The sequence below is a fragment of the Opisthocomus hoazin genome, chromosome 23 (genome assembly GCF_030867145.1).
Source record: "Opisthocomus hoazin isolate bOpiHoa1 chromosome 23, bOpiHoa1.hap1, whole genome shotgun sequence".
In the NCBI taxonomy this organism is placed as follows: Eukaryota; Metazoa; Chordata; class Aves; order Opisthocomiformes; family Opisthocomidae; genus Opisthocomus; species Opisthocomus hoazin.
Window position 1 is genome coordinate 8,896,667 of NC_134436.1, and position 19,740 is coordinate 8,916,406.

The 19,740-nt window shown below is 41.5% G+C and overlaps 1 protein-coding gene across 12 annotated transcripts in view; it reads right to left on the reverse strand.

The window, feature by feature from the left end:
• The window catches only part of TENM2 (teneurin transmembrane protein 2), a 1,253,534-nt gene that overhangs the window by 655,303 nt on the left and 578,491 nt on the right, over positions 1–19,740 (reverse strand). The gene's annotated exons all lie outside the window — the stretch shown is intronic.

Consider the following 19,740-nt stretch of genomic DNA (forward strand, 5'->3'; position numbering starts at 1 on the left):
TCTCAGTTGAGTTAGTAGAAAGATCAACAGAGAACAAGATATATTATCACCAAAATATATATACAAATATGTAAATATCAGCTAATATGGATCACTGCCAACATTTAGTGAAAGACTATCCAAATAGCCGGGTATGATATTATACTATATACACAGCCTTTGGAAAAGCAAAGAAGTCATAAAGTTACGGAGGTGGGGAGTACCCTGGTGGAACTTAAACGCTTTGATCTGACAACTGGGTTTGAATCCTGGAAACCGCAACAGGATTTATGACCCATGCAGGACTTCAGCTCTCTTTGTACCAAGAATAACGTTCATTTCTTTATTAATGAACCAGCAGCACAGTACAATTGACAAGCATAAAATTATGCAGAAAAGTATTACCAAGACTGCTAAAAGAAGGAAAAAAACTGAGAAAAACAAAGCTTTACGTACGAACTTAAACAAGTCCACCATGTAGTTTGATACAGTTTGTAAACAACTTCCAGCCCCAGCTTCTCTCAGAATCCGTCCTCCTTTCACGGGGGACAGCTAGGTATCCGTAATGGACATTCTTCTGGGACCAGGAACGCAGGAAACGGCCTCACCAGCGTGTGCCTGCAGCTGAGCGTAGCTACCACTAGCTTTAAGCGATCTCATTCCAGCATCGGCTCCTTTGGAGCACAGCAACACAGCATCCTCCTCACAGAACTAACCGGACGCAGTTCTGGCGGAGCCCCATCCTGCCAGGCCACCGCTTCCCGGCCGCAGCCAGTGGTCCCCAGCAATCCTGGCCCCACAGCAGCCCATGCAGCCGGCTGTAGCTCCGGCTGCACCAGGAACCAGCCACCTCCGAGAGCAGCCACAGCCCCAAGCCCCAGGAAGGCGGCACACACACAGCCCTGCCATGACGAAGAATGCCAAGGGGGATGGATTGCCACATCCTTGACAATTTTACATCTCAGGCTTGTATTTCCACAGCACAATTTTTCAAAGTGCTTATTAGTACTCCACCAAGGTGGATTTTAGATGACCAGAAGGAGATTCCCAACACCATCCTATTCGCCAGATCTGCCAGTCAAGCACCAAATAAAAAGCCTTTTTCACAGAACAAAGCTCCAACTTTCCGAAGCTGCAACCTGTCCTTTCAGTCACCGAGCAGTCTGCTTGTCCTACAAAGAGCGGGATCCTTAAAAGGTGGACCTCCACCCCAGAAACCGAGCCACGAGCAGGACTGCTCCCTCCTGTCTGCGTGCCCCTGCTAACCGAGCCTGCTCCCATCTGCCCAGCAGCCCCAAGGGGAGCACGGCAGGGCTCAGAGCTGAAGAAAGCGTCACAGGCAAGGCACGGCAGACGCTGCCAACGGCAGCACGGGTTCAGCAAGGACGTGCAGAGCACACGGATTTCAGGCGCACGTCAGTGTGACGCGGCGATCTTACCGGGGTAAGCTGGGCATCTAACCGTGGCTTAGACAGTTCTCTCTGCTTGAACAAAAATGGAGAAGCAAATATAGAATTACCGAATTTCAGCCTGACTGTATGCTGAAAGTTTATTCTACGAAAATTATTTTAAATTATTAATATGCTCACACTTTAAAAAAAATCACAACCAAGCAAAAAAAACTAATTCAGACATCTACATAGAGAACTAAAAATTCAGGCACATACACATTTGAAATAGTCTTTGGAGCACCACACACAAACCAATAGGTGAAACACATTCATCCCTGTCTTCGACAGATACTGTAATAGATAACAGTTCATTTATTGAGCCAAATACTATTTAAAATTATAATAATGCTGTATATTAATGCTATTCTTCATTTTATTTAACAGTTTATGATGTATAACCCAGAAAAGCCTGGGATAAAAATTGAGAAATTATTAACAAGAGAGCGTAAAGTAATTTCTTACTAGTTAATTTTATCTTCTGATTTTTGTTATGCCTGGCAGATAACGGATTTATACTTCTTCACATCAGAAATTCTATTACAGGGATTTCTCCATCGCCCCCATAATTTCTCCACCTTAACATTTCCCACGTTGCCTAGCTGGAAAGTTAAAATAGGAAAAAATAAAAAACGTGGTCTCTCTGTCCTATGAAACTTCCATCCCATTCTACCCTTGCAGCAGAGGCCGGAGAGGAAGGGCTGGCGCCCGGTGGAACAGAACGGAGCGATGCCTTCCCTAATTAGGGGGAAAAGATCAAAATCTGCCTTATTTTTTTAAGCATTCTTTTCACCATCTGTGCTCATGACAATTTTATTCTGGGCCCATAAATGGCCCTTATTTAAATGTAAAATCAATTTTAACTGTTTTGATAAAGTAGACTGAAGAACAGACACTTCTTACACACCTTCATCTCATAGCAAATATTCCTTTTTGTAAAATAAATCAATATAGATGGTTGTCACGGAAGTGAAACATCAAGCACTTACAAAAAGACAGGTAGACGACCACACGGGGACACAAGTGTGGAAAAAGCATGGTATATTTGCTGCCAGAAAGTTAACTTAAAAAAAAAAGAAAAGAAAGATATTTGCACGTACATTCAGGGAGAAATACAGATGTACCAGTTCAGTGGAGGGGAGGAAATCATAATGTCATTTGTCACATCTCTATGCTAAAAGATAATCATCTTCTCAGAAAAGCTAACTTAAACTCTATCTACAACTATCCTGAATATTTATCTACTTTGCAGTCCACAGCATTTGTTCTAGCAAATATATTTTGCTATGTGCTCATTGTTTCGTTTTGCAGTTTTCTAATAATGGGAACTGCAATAATTTCCATTTTCAGCAAGTACCAAATAAACCTCCCATTGCTGTGTCATTATCCATCGTTGGTTTATAGCCTGTATAACCCAAAATAACTTTGTATTTGTAGAAAAACTTTACTAAGCCCTCACAGAAGCAAAATTTAAAACAAAATCCATATATTTCTAAACCATGTATTTGAAACATTCTTTTTATTTTTATGCGCAGACCTAAGCTTAGAACATTCTGTCTCTCTACCAAGAAGAGAAATTATCACTATCACTGAAATCACCACAAGAAATACTATTCCAATTCTGCTTAGGTGTTAGTGATGTTATCAGCTCCCACAAGAGAAAGAAAATCCAGGTGTGGAGTTTGGCAAGCATTAAAATAAAGGTTTTTATGCTTAAATCTTAGTATAAAGCTCACAGACTTGATTCAACGTTGATTAATGGAACCGACTACGCTTCGCCTCTCAGCTAAATCACAGTTAAAAGGCAGACCAGAAGACATAGCTATGCTTATGTTACAGAATTCAAGCATTTTTGTCCAATGAATAGCTATCAAACATCTTATTTGAGTTTATCCATCAGATGCAGGAAATCTTTATGTGAAAGTGAACTAACAATATGTAACAGGAAGGAAAACAAGTTGAAGGATAAAATGTTACATTTCTGTAACATCCGATTGTGTAGCACTATCTTCCAGTAGTTTCATGTCATTAACACAATCTCTTTTCCATCAGAATATGAATTTTTATGATGAAAGTCTTTATGTAACACTAATCTTTCTACTATGACCTGAGGGAATATACTGTAATAGTATTAGAAATCTTCATTTGTTTCTTCATTCTGTGATTCAAAGATGATGTCCTGGTTTAAACAGAATTAAATGGCTTAAAATACATATATATATACTTATGGGCATTACGCCGTGCCCTTTTAGCTTCTCCTACACAGACCAACAGCACAACTCACCGGAGGCAGCTAACATCCTCTGAAACCAACTCTCACAGCACTGCAACCATTTACCCGTTACCCTCGGGTCGCGGCAAAGGTGCTGTGTCACGGAGCATGACGTCGGCAGGAGCCCCAGCACTGCGGGGCTGCTGCTTTCTAAATGCTGGACAGCCAGCAGAAGACCCAGGAGCCAACAGAAGAGCTCTTCTACTACAAACGTTGGGTCAAGAATCTGGAATCAGGCTAAAAATCTGTTAAATAATAGCAACCATGGCACAGACAGATTTTCAGCCCTGCCAAACTCAACTCCTGCGATGCAAGCACTCCTCCTTCTACTCCCTTCAAATGAAACAGAAAAACCACCCAGAAGCACGCAGACAGATTACTCCACTCTTAGAGTCAGGGCAAAGCTTGTGGCTGCTGCTCAAGGACCTCTGGAGAACTGAAGAGACAGAGAGCATGAACCTCCTCCTAATTCTTGACAAACCGGGGGGGTGGAGGGGGGAAGGCTGTGCCCCCTTTTTCTCCCCCTCTCTGAGCACTAACCTGGTCTCTCCAGGGATCAGTCAACCCCACCCGTCACCTCTCGTGCAGCTTTTAGAGTCTGATATGCCCCAACTGCACTGTAAATTAGCAAGTCAATTTGGCCCTCAAAAGATATATTTGCAAGGGTTAAAAGAATTTTAAGGATTTTAAGTCATACTTCCCATTGGCTTATCATCACTCAGCTTGAACTCCTGATGGTGAACTCCTTGACACTAATGAGCCTACATCTGCTCTTCTAACCCAAAATTACCATGCTCTGTGAGCTACTTTTATTAGCAGACCAACGACCGTAATGAATTTTTGATAATGGACAGCTATTCAGCACAAATCAACTTCTGTAATTCTTCCACTGAGTTTAACTGTGCTGTGTGAGAGGAAGCAACTGATTGCTACTGTAAAGCTGTGCCTACCAGGCAAGCTGGTTTCTACTCATGTACCATTTCAGCAACCAAAAAATCAAACAAAAACCCCACACGCTGGTTATGGACAGCCAGAGCTATCTGCTATCCAGTAAGCAGCAACAAAATTGTGTTTCACTGAAAGTCACAAGGTTAGGTTATAAAGCAGGTTAATTAAACAAAACAAAAATACTAAAAGCAACCCCGAACCATCTAATCTAAATGACGTATACACACCAAGATACTAACTGGTCTCAACTCAGATTTACTGTCAGTAAAAGCGCCTATGGAAGTCCAAGCGCTGCTTTTTCCCCAGAAGCGCTGCCATGGCTGGGCAGCCGGCGGCAGGGGATCTGTTTCTCCCTCCACGCACAGCTTTTACCAGCGGCAATACTCACAGGAACAAAATGGAGAGACTGGAGCAAAACATTCCGTGCTTAAGTATATTCCGTCAGGACTAGGGAAAGCTGATTAACTTTATGATCACTGACACAGATCCAAAGCTGATGTTTTCTCTTGGTTGTTTTGTTCAAGTGACCACAAACGAGGTGGTAGCACACTTTTTCTATCAGTTTCAAGCAGGTTTTAACCACTGAAGTTTACTGATATAATTCTTCTGTTTTACGTACTTAACAGCAACTGGAGTAACAAATAAGCACAGAATAAATAACAAGACAAAAAATAAATAACAAATAAGACGATCTGTATGTCACATGGTATATGAAATAAGGTATGCATTATGCCCTAACTTCCACAGGAAAAAAAAAAGCCTCTCTAAATTCACCCGCAGCTTTTGATCTTAAAATAAAACCACCTCCTTCTCATCTTCATCATTTTAGACTCCCCTTAACACCCCAGCTGTACAGCACAGGATGGTGATGACACTTCAAGGTACACACACAAGCTCAGAAGCAGAACACTAGGTGAAATTTATGGGTCAGATATGTCAAAAATACCTTGTGAGAAATCATTTCCTCTTACTAATGGTCTCTGAGAGCTCATAGGCATAGTCAGATCTTTTCTAAATTCAAACCACAGTGCCAATCTGGATATTTATTTACATATACGTACATATATATTGCATATTATATGTGCAGATGCTGAAACACATTTGTGTAAAATGCAACCTATAAAACCCAAGACACAAATACTGCTGATGTCTGACACTTGACAAGATCTAAAGCAGTCAGAATAAAGGATTCCAAAATTTATTTCAAGAGTATTTCATAAGATGTCTGAATTTAAGAAGTCATGGTTACCAAATAGGCAGCTGACAGTTATTTCTTGTGTAACGTATTTCAGAAATAACCTAACACGATCACACTATCTCCAAACCTTACATTCTCATTAAGAAGTGAGCAGGTGGGTTTCAGAGCACATGAAAGCATCATGCTCCTAGCAGAGGTAACCTTTTTTGTCCTCATTAGGATGAGTGATGACAGCAGTGAAAAAAATGAAGCATTTTCTCTTTTCTTTTTCCTTCCTTTTCCCAGTATAGTAACAATAACCAGCAGAGAGGATTCTTTGCAGCAGATGAATAGATCCACACTGGTTTCATGGTTTAGTTTATTAGACAAGAAGTATCCCAGGTATTTCTATCTGTGTTTGACTCAGGATGACACAAAAAGAAAATGCTGCTTGCTGGTGCAACATCGGATCCAAAATTCCTTTTTCATCTTGTTCTTATAACTTTGCATTTTGTTTTTCCTTCTACCACTCTTTCCGACATACTGCAGGACACAAACCCAACAGCACACCAGCAGAAGGGCAATGACTGCAGGATTAACAGAATGCACCAACAATCGTATGGCAAAAGACAGCAGCCAAAGTCAGGAAAGACCATCCTTAAGTAAAGTCATTCTTCTGCCTGCTCTTCAGTCCTCACCTAAATGGCAGCGTAGACAGAATTTGTGCACCGTCCCAGGGTCTTTTCACAAAGAGCACAGCCGCAGCCTGCAGCACACTGCTGACTCAGGAGCAGCCACAAATGCAAGGCCAGGGAGAGCTTTTTGACTTCTGGTGTCAGAGACTGGGGGTATTCATGGCCCATTCATTGCAGCCTGGGGGAGGAAAGCCAAGGGGTTCCCTAGTTTGTTCCAGCCACACGTACAGCAAGAGAAAGAAGGGGAAAGCGTATGGAGGAGCTGAGTCAGTCTTGCAAATCCTCCATTTAAGAGGTACAGAGAGGAACAGCCATTGCATTTCCATCCATAGTTACTTAATTCAATCTTCCCTCTACCAGTTTTTCTGCAAGTGGTAAGCTGAAATGTCACGTAAGAATATACACACTGCTGCAAAACTTGCAGAAATGAAGAACAGCTGGAATCAAAACAGATGAGCCCCAAAATCAGCAAGAACCCAACTATGTTACAGTACAATTAATTGCAGCTGACAGGTAAAGCTGAAGTTTTGTTTAGAAATGGTTTTGATTCAAAGATTCACAAATAACATCGCACTCTCAAGAGCTCAAAAGGCAAAAAACCTCAGCTCTCTAACATGATGATAAAAAGAGATCTAAGATACGCCCAAAAGACTGAGGCTGTAGGCACTGCCATAGTAAAAGGAAACCAAAGTGGGTCAAGGTCTTGGAAAAAATACGGTTGACATTAAATACTCTGCAGCATATGATAAGCAAGGAAGAAAAAATAAAAGAGTAGTTTCATTTTCTTCAGTTTCTTAATGCTGAAATACAGTTCCTGTTCAAAAATTCTCATAAGACTTTTTTTAGTTTTGAAAAACAGGCATATTTTGTTTTTGATTAAAATAAAAAGCTTTCATTTTGTTTGCAAACAGCAGTGACAAAAGCAAATATTTGCAAAATAATTGTGCGTAAGAAAACAAAACAGGTACCAGCATTAATTCCTACTAATACAGAATGCTAAGTAGGTTGCCTGAAATTAATTTAAAAATATTAATTACATTCAGTCACAGGACCATAAAATTAAGCAGCCTAATGTATCAACACTTGAAAAACACACTTCAACATACTTCCCTAGTGAGCAGCGGTCTAAGCTATCAGCTTGTGTAAAATTCAAACACCAACACCTCTATCCAGAGAGTTGCAGCGACAGCACTTAGTTAACAGTTTAGGGAGGTAACAGCCACAGCATTGCTTTCCTCATCCCATGGGCAGCTCCAGCACTTCTCCTGTAGCTCGGGCTATTGATGAACCTTGGAATGAAACAACCGGCAAAGACCAGCTTCATAGCTCTCCTTCAGAAACACGCGGGAGGGTTTGCAATTTATTTTTTATGCTGCAGCTACTGCTTCAGAAAGTCATAGGGCTGGACTCAAATTTTTCCTTGAGAGAAGCAGAGAGTACGAGGAACAGAGAGAATAGCGTATCTACCTTCGCTTGCCCTCACCTACAGGCAAGGAGGCTTTGAAGGAGAGGGTAAAGACATAACAGTAGTTTTGCATCCTCGCAGATTTGGAGCTGAAGCAGAAGAGGGCATTGTGCTTTTCTTGAACCATCACACTTCCCGAATGCCTACCTGCCTGAGGTGGCTATGAAAGCTGAACTCTCGACTTTACAGGCAGCGCAAGACATGCCCAAGGGTGCGGTACGGCAGAAACACCACAGCAGTCTCTCTTCTGATGGGAGAGGTACAATTCTTTCTGAAGTACTGCTTCTGAACTCACCTGCCATCCACTTTCACCCTTTTCCTCCCTTTCATCTACTTTTGGCCGAGTATGTCACTTTTCTAGCCCAATAAATAACGGTACCTCATGCATTGTGCAGTTACTGGAATTTAGGCTTTGACTAGTGTCGTTTCAGGTCTTGCAAATGCAATCCAGCTCCTGGTAACCTTTCCTTTTCTATTTACCACATCATATAAAGTTCACAACATTGAAGCTGAAGCTTCAAGTTCAAGGTTACAGCCCGTCTTTAATCCTCTATTAATATTACAGGAAAGCAGTTCTGGAACATTATGGTCCTTTAATTATGAAAAATTAGTAATGATTAGCATGGCCATATTTCACTAATAAGACTGTGCTCTTACTTCTGCAAGCGTAATCGATGCTCTTCTTGCAAAATTTGGTTTGCTAAATCCACTGGAGTGGAGGGACTCGATAATTCCCTTTTAAATCTACTTTTACAGTTTCCCAGCTGTCTAGTTCTCTACATTTGTCATGACAGACAAAGTTAAATTAAAAATTCTAAACCGTCACCCTAGGGCAAAGCTTGATAGAAAAGCGTAGAGCAATACTCTTTAAAACCAGCAACAAAATATATCCCAGCACCACAGAGAAAGCACACTGTAATTTTTCTGTGTGCATTTACTACCCTAGCCCTTTTTAATAGATGCAATTTTCATGAAATCTAATCACAAAGCACAACTCAAATGGGTGTCTCGCACTATTCTTTTTCTGAATAGTCTAATTCAATTGGTCACAGCCATGGAATCTCGTATTCATGAAGGCATGTGTTTAGGCACAAAGGTTAGATGTCACATCTGTGATTGATAATGTTTGTTTTGTGCTCTGCTTTTCAGTAACTCTTCACTTTAAGCAGCATTTTGCTTCTAAACAGGAGTGGGTGTAAGGACACTCAGCATAATGGAATGGGCCAGGTTTAATTCCCTTAATCACTTGGTCAGGGCAACAGAATTAACTGCCCACATCTGTTCCCTCCGAGCGCACACGCTTCGCTCTCCCTCTTATGCAATAAAGGAGTGTGGGGTCACGCCGCCTCATCTAGCCTGCCTTTTCCTCCAAAACCGAACCCAGAGAGAACCCACAGACTGACTGTGGATCAACACACTGATTTTGGACCACAAAACAACAAAACACCCGCGACGTGGAAAAAACAGCTCAATCTTGAGCCTCAAGAGTAACTTTTTATATAACGTTTTACATGCATCCAAAGGAAAAAGCGGAGCTGTTGTGCCACCTGTAAACAGACAGACATACAACAACCCACGCTAAAACCCTGACGAAAAACGGTTGCTTGTTGAAGGTGGTCTTGATAGACCACTGAAAACGGAGTGTAACCGCACTCACAGTTCGGGTGATCTGTTCACACAGGTTCATAATAACCAATTTAACCACAACGGTAAAGATGATGTTCAGCATCGTTAGTCACACTGATGGAGTGCTCTGCATAGCTGCTTGACAAAGTCCAGGGAGGGTCAGATCAAGAAGAAAATTTGAAAAGGTAACATTTAAAATGGCTGTTAGTTCAGACCCACCGGTTCGTGCTTCTGGCTCGCCTCTGAAGACCCGTGTTTCTGTACTGCTGAAAGCAAGATGATGGAGGTCAACTGCTCCAAGCCACTGGTGTCCACAAAATTCTGATTACTGTGGTGTTCAGTCTCCATCTGGAGCCAGTAACGAGCCACCTCCACTCACCCACTTTCGACATTTGTATCAATTGTTCTTGCTTAAGGATCAATAGACATAGAAATATTAAGTTCAGAAAGAACCCAACCAAGTTCATGCTGGGAAACAAACACTGAATCACCAAAGAGGGAAGGGAGGAGTCACCACAAACCAGGTAAGGACAGGGAACAAAACATGGAGTAACAGGCAGGGATCTTCTAGACAGTGACAGAACTGATTAATTTACAGTAACAGCTACACTACAAGAAACAAACTAATTTTGGCGAAAAAGAATCATAGAATGAGCTTTCTCCTTTAAGGCCAAGGACCTCACAACAGGACTGGCAATAAATGCTAAATTTCACCAAAAAGTTGTTCTCTGCAACAGGTATCTTCAGATACACTGGATGCAAAAGGAGAGACTGCCAGCAAAACCTACCGGTCAGCTGACAGTAGGAAGGTGAGGGAGAACTCCCAGAACTTATTTCATCGAAAACTGACTACAAATCTTTTTCCTCGCTTACATCCTTGGCAGCAACAGTTGTGTTGTTTCATCTGGATGCTGTGACTACTTTCAGTCGGCGGTTTGTCCTTCACCTGACCTGAGCTGAGGGTGATTTCAAGCAGGTTAAACACAAAATAATCCCCTCTCAAGGTTGTGGCAGGCTACGAAAGGAGGCAGGAGGTAAGACACCCCTTAACTCCCTGGTGCACGACGTCCCTCCGGGTAATCCATGGGACCGGTGGCTGACGGCACCTGCGCAGGAGCCCGCAGAGCCAGGGCTGGCATCCCAGGGAATGGGGAAGCAGCTGGCGCGGTCCGGAGAGCACTGGGGCATGGGAGCACAGCCAAGCCCCACCGTCCCTCTGGAGTTTGTCGTATCACCCCCAAAACCTCACCCTCCGGGTAGCTGCGACCGGTTTCCACATCTGCAGAACCCCAGGCAATAGCACTTCAAACCCGTCCGTGGACCTCCAATTTTATCACTATAGTAAATAATAAAGAAGTGCAAATGAGGATGATAATATTGCTTGTTTTACATGCAGAAGGTCAGAGAGCATGAATTAGTTACTCTCCTGTGTAGGCCGCTGCCGGCTGGCTGCTGGGGAAGACCAGACGACAAAGGACACTGTTTCCTCTCTCGGAGCTAAGCAGAGACACGTGGTGCTGTGATTCTGCCTCGTCTGGTCTGTGAGCCCACCAACAGCCAAGGAACACGCAGCAGAAAATAATCAACTACTGTCTGGAGATAAGCAACACATTATTTCTCCAGAGAGCAAGCGGGAGAACCAGGATGCAGCAGCTGTTTGCAGTCCCACTATTTCTGCCTTGGACTGCTCCCACTACATGCACTGCCTTACTACAGCTTGAAAGGAATAGCCTATAGTTATAAATGTAGAGATAAATAGAGATGTCTGTGCGCCTGTGTGCATCTGGTTGTAATGCAAAAGTAAGGAGGAAACACCCTTCCCACACACATTAATGCAAAAGTAAAGAGAGAAAATATTCTTCCTACATACATTTATTTTAAAGTGTGTGTGCTAGTATATTTTTATTTTAGAAAATTGGTTACTTCAGCATTGGATTGTGTCCTCACTGCACTTAGCAGATTGACAAAAAATAAAAATTAAATGTATGAATTCAAACGTAACTCACGGGACAAACAAGTATTTCTTTGAATTTTTAAACAGCCTGGCAATTCCTCTCCTCCATTTCCTACTACAATACAAAGCATGTTAAATGAAAAAATGTATTATGAATGCAAATCCTCTATAAGTGAATGTGCATGGAAAGACAATTAAGCCACTGAGCAAAGTCTGAAATAATTTTTCTGCCAGCACAAATGAAAAGTACTGTTGCCAAAAAGTAAACCTACCTGCAAAATCAGATTTAGGTAATAAGTCACATCCCCTGGCCTGTATATTTTTGTAAACTGATCTAGTATCCATCCATTGAACACTTAAATACAGTGCTTGAAACAATTTTTCATAACTGGAACTTCTAGAAACATTTGGAACAATACTGTGATGCGTACCTAAAAGAGCGATACATTTAATAGCATCCAGTCATCTTATAATTATGCGCACTGTATACAGCACCAATTTAATGCTGTAGCTAGAGCCAATTTAGGACAATACGCTCATCCACTAAGCTATTACAGCTTAGAATTATGTTCTTATCCACTTTAAAGTTCAACTTACCATTAATTGTTTAACACTAATAGAGTTCTGAATAAATAAAGTCAACAAATTAGAATGCTATAGTTAATTGTAATTAATGTTGCTGTGCATAAAATCCTACTTCCACAAAGAGAAAGATGGCAAAGAAGATAGCTTTGCGTTTTGCTAACGAAGTTTGAATTCTTCTGCTGCAAAACAACTACTTACCAATATCATCTTCACCCAAATAACAAACGGTCAGATACAAAATAAGAATTAACAAAGAAGAGCCTACATTTCATAGGAAAAATACTCTGTCATTACTGAGTTCACTGCAAGGGCAGCTGCACTATAAGCCTTTCCACATATGTATGTATAGACACATAGAGAAATGCATATAGAGTTAAAGCAACACATCTTTTCAAGAACCTTGATTTATATGGTTTCTAACTGCAATTTACTGTCTTCTTTTCCCAAGTCTGTGTTGTACTTCCTCCTCTCCAGTTTCTATACTCGACTCAAATCTGGGACGGAAAAACAAAACAAACCAACCCCCAACAAAACAAAAATCAAAGGCAAATAATACAAAGGATTTTCATTTTTATCTCTCTGCCTGCATCTCTTGGTTATATAATCACAGCTGTAATCTGCAGGAAGCGCAGACTCAATCAGAGAGCACAATAACGCCGCGGAAGATCTCTCAAAGCTCTGGTGCCTTGCAGAAACTAAACCCACTGTTAAAGCTTCAAAACATTTCCACCAAATGACCAGATGGGGATGCAATCCTTCAAATCTTCTACAACAATAAGTGTAACGAGACCATGAAGCGTTAGCTTCTCGATCATCTGTCTCATAAATCTTGGGAAGGAAATCTGAAACTTTTCCTCTTATGTTTCTCCAAAATTATGCATAAGAGACTGTACAAAAACATATCCTCTTTGGTCAAATAAAGAGTTCTTGCTTGTTTTCCGTTTTGCGAATCAAATAATTTTATATCTACTCTGCTAAATTTAAACCGTGAAGTTTCGTGTGCATGGTGAGAGGATATGCGTTTGTCTCCCTGAAGACAATGCAGTCGTCTGTTGGCATCTGCAGGCCAAGAAACATTTTGTGAGGTTTTAAAAACCAATTTACCCCATACAATATGAAAATTAGGGTCAAGACATGAGATTGTACCTAATTTTCAAAGCTGTAACGTAGCTGACTTAAGGCTGAACTGTTCCTCCTGAGTCTTACCAGATTATCTCCTCAATGGAACTAAATGGCAGAAGTTTGGAGAAGAATCCTGAATGTGCAAGACTACGCAACCTAGAATAGAACGGCGAGTGCTACCATCAGCTGCTTTGTTTCTGCGTGCTATTAAAGAGCTGAAGAGAATGAAGTGTTACCATTAAAGAGGGAAATAAAATGTTATCATACATCATAAAGTGACTTGCAAACACTAAGGCATTTATACTGCATGAATTCAAGTCACATCGGTAAAGGTATCCTCCGATTAACGGTGAACTCGTGGTGAACTTATGGCCTTTGCTGTTCATACGCAAAGAACAGGGAAGTCCAATCTTGTAGTGGTTTATTTGCACTGGATTTAATCCGGATTCAATCCGTTTTCCTTGAGTCTGAGGCAGAGCTATTTTCCGTATATTGAGATGTAACACCACGTGTTTGAACATCACCGGCTAAGCATTCTGAAGACCCCACATTAGGCTGCTCATTTCTATTCAGCAGCGCAGGAATCAAAGCTGACTTAAAAATCCAATACAGGTTTTTCTTTTTCTTTTTTTAAGTATTATGAAATACAGTCTCTTTGAGACTATATTTTCTGTGAACTGTGAAAGAATGAAAGAGATCCGTAGTACTTGCAGTCTGAATCACACCCAGATTTGTATTTCTTGTAACTTCTTGCTTCTGAACTTCATCACCTTTAACCAGGGTGATAAACCACCCACCTTTTATGAACAAGCTCCTCCGAAATGACGTGTTTACTATGCAAACTTCAGATTATACTTGCAAGTGGCCAGGACAAAGAAATACCTCATTTTCTTCAGATCTATCAAGAAGAGTTGGCTGCAGGTGAGGTTAGATTTTTAAGTCCGTTCATGGCATTCGCTATACTTACCACATCCTTTGTGAGAGAGAAATCATGGCTAACAGCAAGCTCGCATTTTCAGCTGTGGAAGGGCATCAGAGTACACCTATCTGGACTAAAGTATCTCACTTCTAAGAACGTGCAATCAATGAAAAGCCCACTCCCAGAGAACATGGCAATGAGAATAATGCAGTAAACCTCGCTTCACCATTCCATACAGCTTGGAAACGCCCAAAATTCAAAGTGCCAATAGACTGAGATCAAGCATGAAAGTTCACAAACTGTTCAACAAAGACCTGTGACAACACACTTTGGTTTAAAAAGTTCATCCACAACACTTGATGCATCTAATTTTGGAATACACAGGCATATCCATGTGTACCTAACCATGGCTTTTCCTGCACTGGCTGCTGTCACAGACAAGGTACTCACACCTAGACAGACAGATACATCTGAAGCAGAAAGGCCATCACATTGTCTCACGTTCTGTCAGCTTGTCACAGATTACAAAACGAAAAATCTGTTCTCAGGTATTAGGCACCCACTCTTTAATTTCATGCACAGGGTACCATACCAACAAAACGATGATGGGCAGCACGACTGACTCGTGTGAGAGGAGAAAACAACTCATCCTGATAACAAACCTATGAATTCCTACCCTTCTGAATCAGCACAATTCACTCACTTGGCACTTCACACCACAGACCCATTTGAGGGCTGGACCCCCAGCTGCAGCACGGCAGCCGTTTCTCCTGTGATGGGCATTGAAAGGCAGCAGAGCCCAAAATAACGTGGACCCTGCTGCCGCACAGCACTGGCCCAAGCAGCTCTGCCAACATCCATGCCTGGTTCACGATGCACCAGCAAAAGGCAAATATGAGACGATGACCTCACATTACACAATTGGTTTTGATGCGCCTTTGTGATTAGGAAGCAGTGTGAACTGCTCAAGCTTTCTGCATCACAGAGGAGAAAAATCCCAGAGATCAGGACCACAGCCAACGCAGAGTCCACAGGACCATTAACTCTGCCCTATAACCTGTATCCCTCTCGTTCTGCACAGCCGCAAGAATCCAGCTCACCTACCATCAGCCATGGACTTGTAACCTCCCGGGCCGCAGCTGAACGAAGTACAAATTTCCTTCCTAGCATCTGACCTCAGAAAGCTCCATAAGCACCACATTGAAGACAGCAACAACGCGACAGCTATTCCTTCCCAAATGAGGTGCTGGATAACTTCATTACATTTTTTCCCACGACATAACCAAGGATTTAACAGTCATTGCGCAAAAATAATCGCTACGCTGAAGACGTACGAGAAACCTGTCAGGATAGGTTTTGCCCCAAAAATGCATGTTGTGAAAGTGTAGCAGAGAAGCAAATTAAAGAGACAAATGCATTTGAAAATGAGAAAATAAATTAATAAAGCTTTAAGAGTATTTTTTTTAATTCTCTGATACAATAAATTTATTTAAGACTTGCAGACTGTGTGTGTTTGCCTCGTTTTGTTACAGCAGTTAAATGCAACCTAATGAGGTACACACAGATGCATTTTTTTCCTCAGCAGTTCTAACCTGCTTTATTTTTAATTTAAAAACATTTAATATTAAAACAATATTATGCACATGTAGCACAATCAAGTACTATATTGTACTTTGTATTATACTGTGTTTTGGTCCTACACTTCTAAATAATACATAACCCCCTTCTCCAATTTACTGATTGAAGCAGAATTTTTTTCAGATCCATCATTAGAAGCCTTTTAGTATCTGATAATAATTTAGGTTGTTTTTTTTTTAAAAAAAAGGTCAGTATCTGTATTCCTTACAATTTTCACATACAGATCTTAAACTGGGAAACAATATTTTGGTATGTAAAAGCTCAACAGAGATGCCAAGAATTATTTAATTCAATAATAATTCTACAGTTAACCACCTCCTCTTAAGAAGAATTTGTTTCAGACTTTCTCTTCCATCTTCATGGAACTAGTAATCCGAAACTTAACTTCTCGCACTTACTTTTCTGAAGGAAATAATATTTCTGAAGGAAATAATATGTATACTTATACAAGTTAAACAAATTTATCTCAACACTGGAACAAAGTAACAGCCTGTATGGTGTTGTGCTTTCTCCAAAACAGATTCTGAGCAGCAAGGATTTTATGCGAGATTGTCTGCCAAGTCTTAACTTGAACTGCACTTCTGTAGCATTACCCTCCCTTCAAGCTACCGATTCACAGGAAAAGGCATTTTTCTTTCAATACTCCAAAGATTTGAGACTTTGGTTTTTTTCACTTTTATTCTGTGTTTACTTTCTGTCACTCAGAGAAATAATCACAGTTATCTAACGCTTCATAGATTAATGTTTTGTACCTAACATAACTAGGCCATAATAGGAATCACTACCCTGTACAAACAAAATTTACTTTGTAGGCAGCTAACTGGGATTCACTTACTACAGAAACATCACTGGATGATAACAAACAGGTGAATGAGTCACAAACGCAAATGAAAAAAAATATTCTACAAAAAGAAAACACATTTGACTCCAGCCACACCTTAGAAACAGGGTTACAAGATGTCCTAAGACAAGATGCACTCCTTCCAGTGCCCTTGTAAAAGTCCTCTACCCATGTAAGACGAAAAGCCCCCGCCAAACCAACTCGACAAAACCACCACTTCACCCCGCAGAACGCCAGTGCTGCAAAGGTAACGACGCTACAAGCAAAAAAACCCCCACAAACTCACAACGCAAACTGCTGTCTAGAAGTGAGATCTGCTTGCATCACTGCGTTACCGACGTAGCCATACTGACGTAGGGCGTACAGTGGAAACCATTTACTTGCTCCACAGCGATACGTTCCCTCGCATCCTGCCACGGGGTTATCTGTGACGGCTAATCAACCCCTAAGTACAACAGCAGAATGAGACTTCACACGGCCTTGTTTTAACTGTCAGGCTCAGCAATCACATCTCACCTGAAGTCTGAAAACCGCTCTGGGCTTTGACATCATGCATCAAGCTAAGCTGCATCAATTCTCTTCTTCAAAAGCCGAGCAGATTAGGTCTGCTCTTCCAACAAATTCACCGAAATATCTGTAATGATCACAGCTCTGCCATCAGGAGTGAAAAAGCCCGCTTAACAAAACCAGAAAAAAATCATTGCAAAGTCTGACAGATTTTTAAAACTAACGGTTCAGTAGCCATTTGCTATCTGACCTTCATTAGAATTTTTTTCATTATCATGTTGCAAAAATCTATTACATTACTGACTGAAGCTATTACTCACTAGAAAGCCACTACCATGTTCCCCAAACTGGGGAACCATCATTACCATTAATTTCAATGGACAGCATTAAAAGAGACAATATTTTACTCACTAATTCCACTGTCATTTATATTACAAAAGCATGCAGGAAGGTTATGCCAGCCTGGATGACGGGTCATTTTTTCTGAACCGTTTTGTTTTCTAGGGAAAGCCCCAGTAGCACCCAGGGCAGCTGGGGATGCCTCAGTGTGGTTCAGAGTTCAAGGAGCTGCTCTCTAGTACTGATACAGCGGCAGTCGCAGAGGGCACCTATTTCCACATTTAAAAAGATCAGTACTCACGCAATACAGGGAAACAAGGAGCACGGCAGGGCATTCCCTCACAAAGCTATTATAGCTGAAATCTTGTATCTCACTCCATTTCACGTGCGTTCTGGGGACTACCATGAAGACTTTGCTCCTATTACCCTCTCCTCGCGGTATTTCTGTACGATTCAAAGCATGATCTGCTTTTCTGTGCTTTCCTTTCACTCATGTCAGGTTCATTTACCAAATAGGGCAACTTCCATTTTCCTTAGATGGTATTTGATGCGGTCTCCTTCGCTATTTGCGTGCTATTCTTAGACTATTTGATGCCCAATGAATTGCCTGGAATATACAAAAACTTCTTAGTGCAAAGTTTCAACTACGGAGCTAGAAGGTTGCTACAGCACTTGCAGAACAGCTCAGCAAAATAGCTATCTTATTCACAATCTGCATCTCTTTCCATACACTAAGGGCTTGCTTAGACAGGAAGCCTAAAAAGGGAAGAACAGTTTAACAACTACAAAATATCGCCACTTTGTAATCACAAGGATTTTTGTACCCATGTTACTAAACCGTACACACGCATGCATGCACAGATAGATATGTACATACCTATTCAATCTCAAATACCACTTTAACTGCCATCATCTCTTTCTACCATTCTGAATATCAAAGTTTTCACCTGTCCTAACTCAAAATTCCAGTTCAGTAACTTGAAAAATACATTAAATTTCTAAGAAAGATACTTGAAAGAAAATTGGAGGTTTTTTGGTAGACGTCTGTTCAGATTCATCTATTTCTATTAAAAAATGCTAGTCCAGTAGATTGCAGAAAACCACAGCTGGGAGAGACGCCCAGTGTAAAGTGGTCTAATCTGTCCCTAACCGCAAGCCAGTACCAACGGTAACGCTGTCATCCTAGATGGTGTTTGTCTAGTCTGTGCTATAATATCCGTAACAGCGAGGATTTCACAGCCTCCGCAGATTCACTGTTCCAACGCTTCACTGTCGTTATCATTGAAAGGGGATTTTGGGTCTTGGTTTTGTTTTCTCTCATTTCTAACCTCAGTCTCTCGGTGAAAAAGATTTAAGCTTTAAGGAAGTCCCAAGCAAGAGCAGGGCTGTGCACAGGGTATGCGAAGTGAAGCGCCGTGGTGACGGTGCAAAAGAACAAATAATCTTTCCAGGCTGGAATTCCTGCCAGGAGGTAGGAAAACAGACAGACAAGAAGGTCTGAGGAGAAGTCCTGTGGACCTCTAAACTAAGATGAGCAGAACTCCAGGGCTGTTGGAGCGGTAGCTAGAATCGGGAAGCCGTATCAGGAGCTCCTCTGTGGCTACGTTCTGTATGTAGGTGTGATGTCTTTGCCGTTGCGAGTCATGGCACTCAAAAGGACGATAACAGCATCCTGGAAGCGAGCTTTAACTGTCACACACACGCACACGATGGCAGGGAGGGAAGTCTATCGAACAGTGAAAGAAGCTACTCTCTGCTAATAAACTGTGCAAATTCACCTTGCAAAGTCTTGAATAACTCATATACAACAGACTTGGAGACATCTATAAATAAACCACTACAGAAAAACAGGTAGCTCCAAGGTCTAACTTAGTTTTCCCCAAAACAGGCTTCCCATTGAGACACTGTATCCCACTGTATCCCACAGGGATAATGGATTAAGTTGTATGAGAAGACTGAAATAGTCCGTGCAAGCGTGTCCCAGTAAGAGGAGCTCAGCTCTTGTATTTCAGGATTTCAGCTCTTAGTCAACATAGATCTTCAAAGACAACAAGGAAATGGGGAACAAGGTGACAGCGGGATTCTAGCACTGCCACCCAGTTTTCCATCCGGGAGAAGCACCGGTGCTTCTGCACTGCGCGGCACAGTCACGGTCACCAGTGAGGGTCATCCACCCTCCTCACTGAAGGATTTCAGCCGTGTAGAAGTTTAAAGAGAAGGACTAA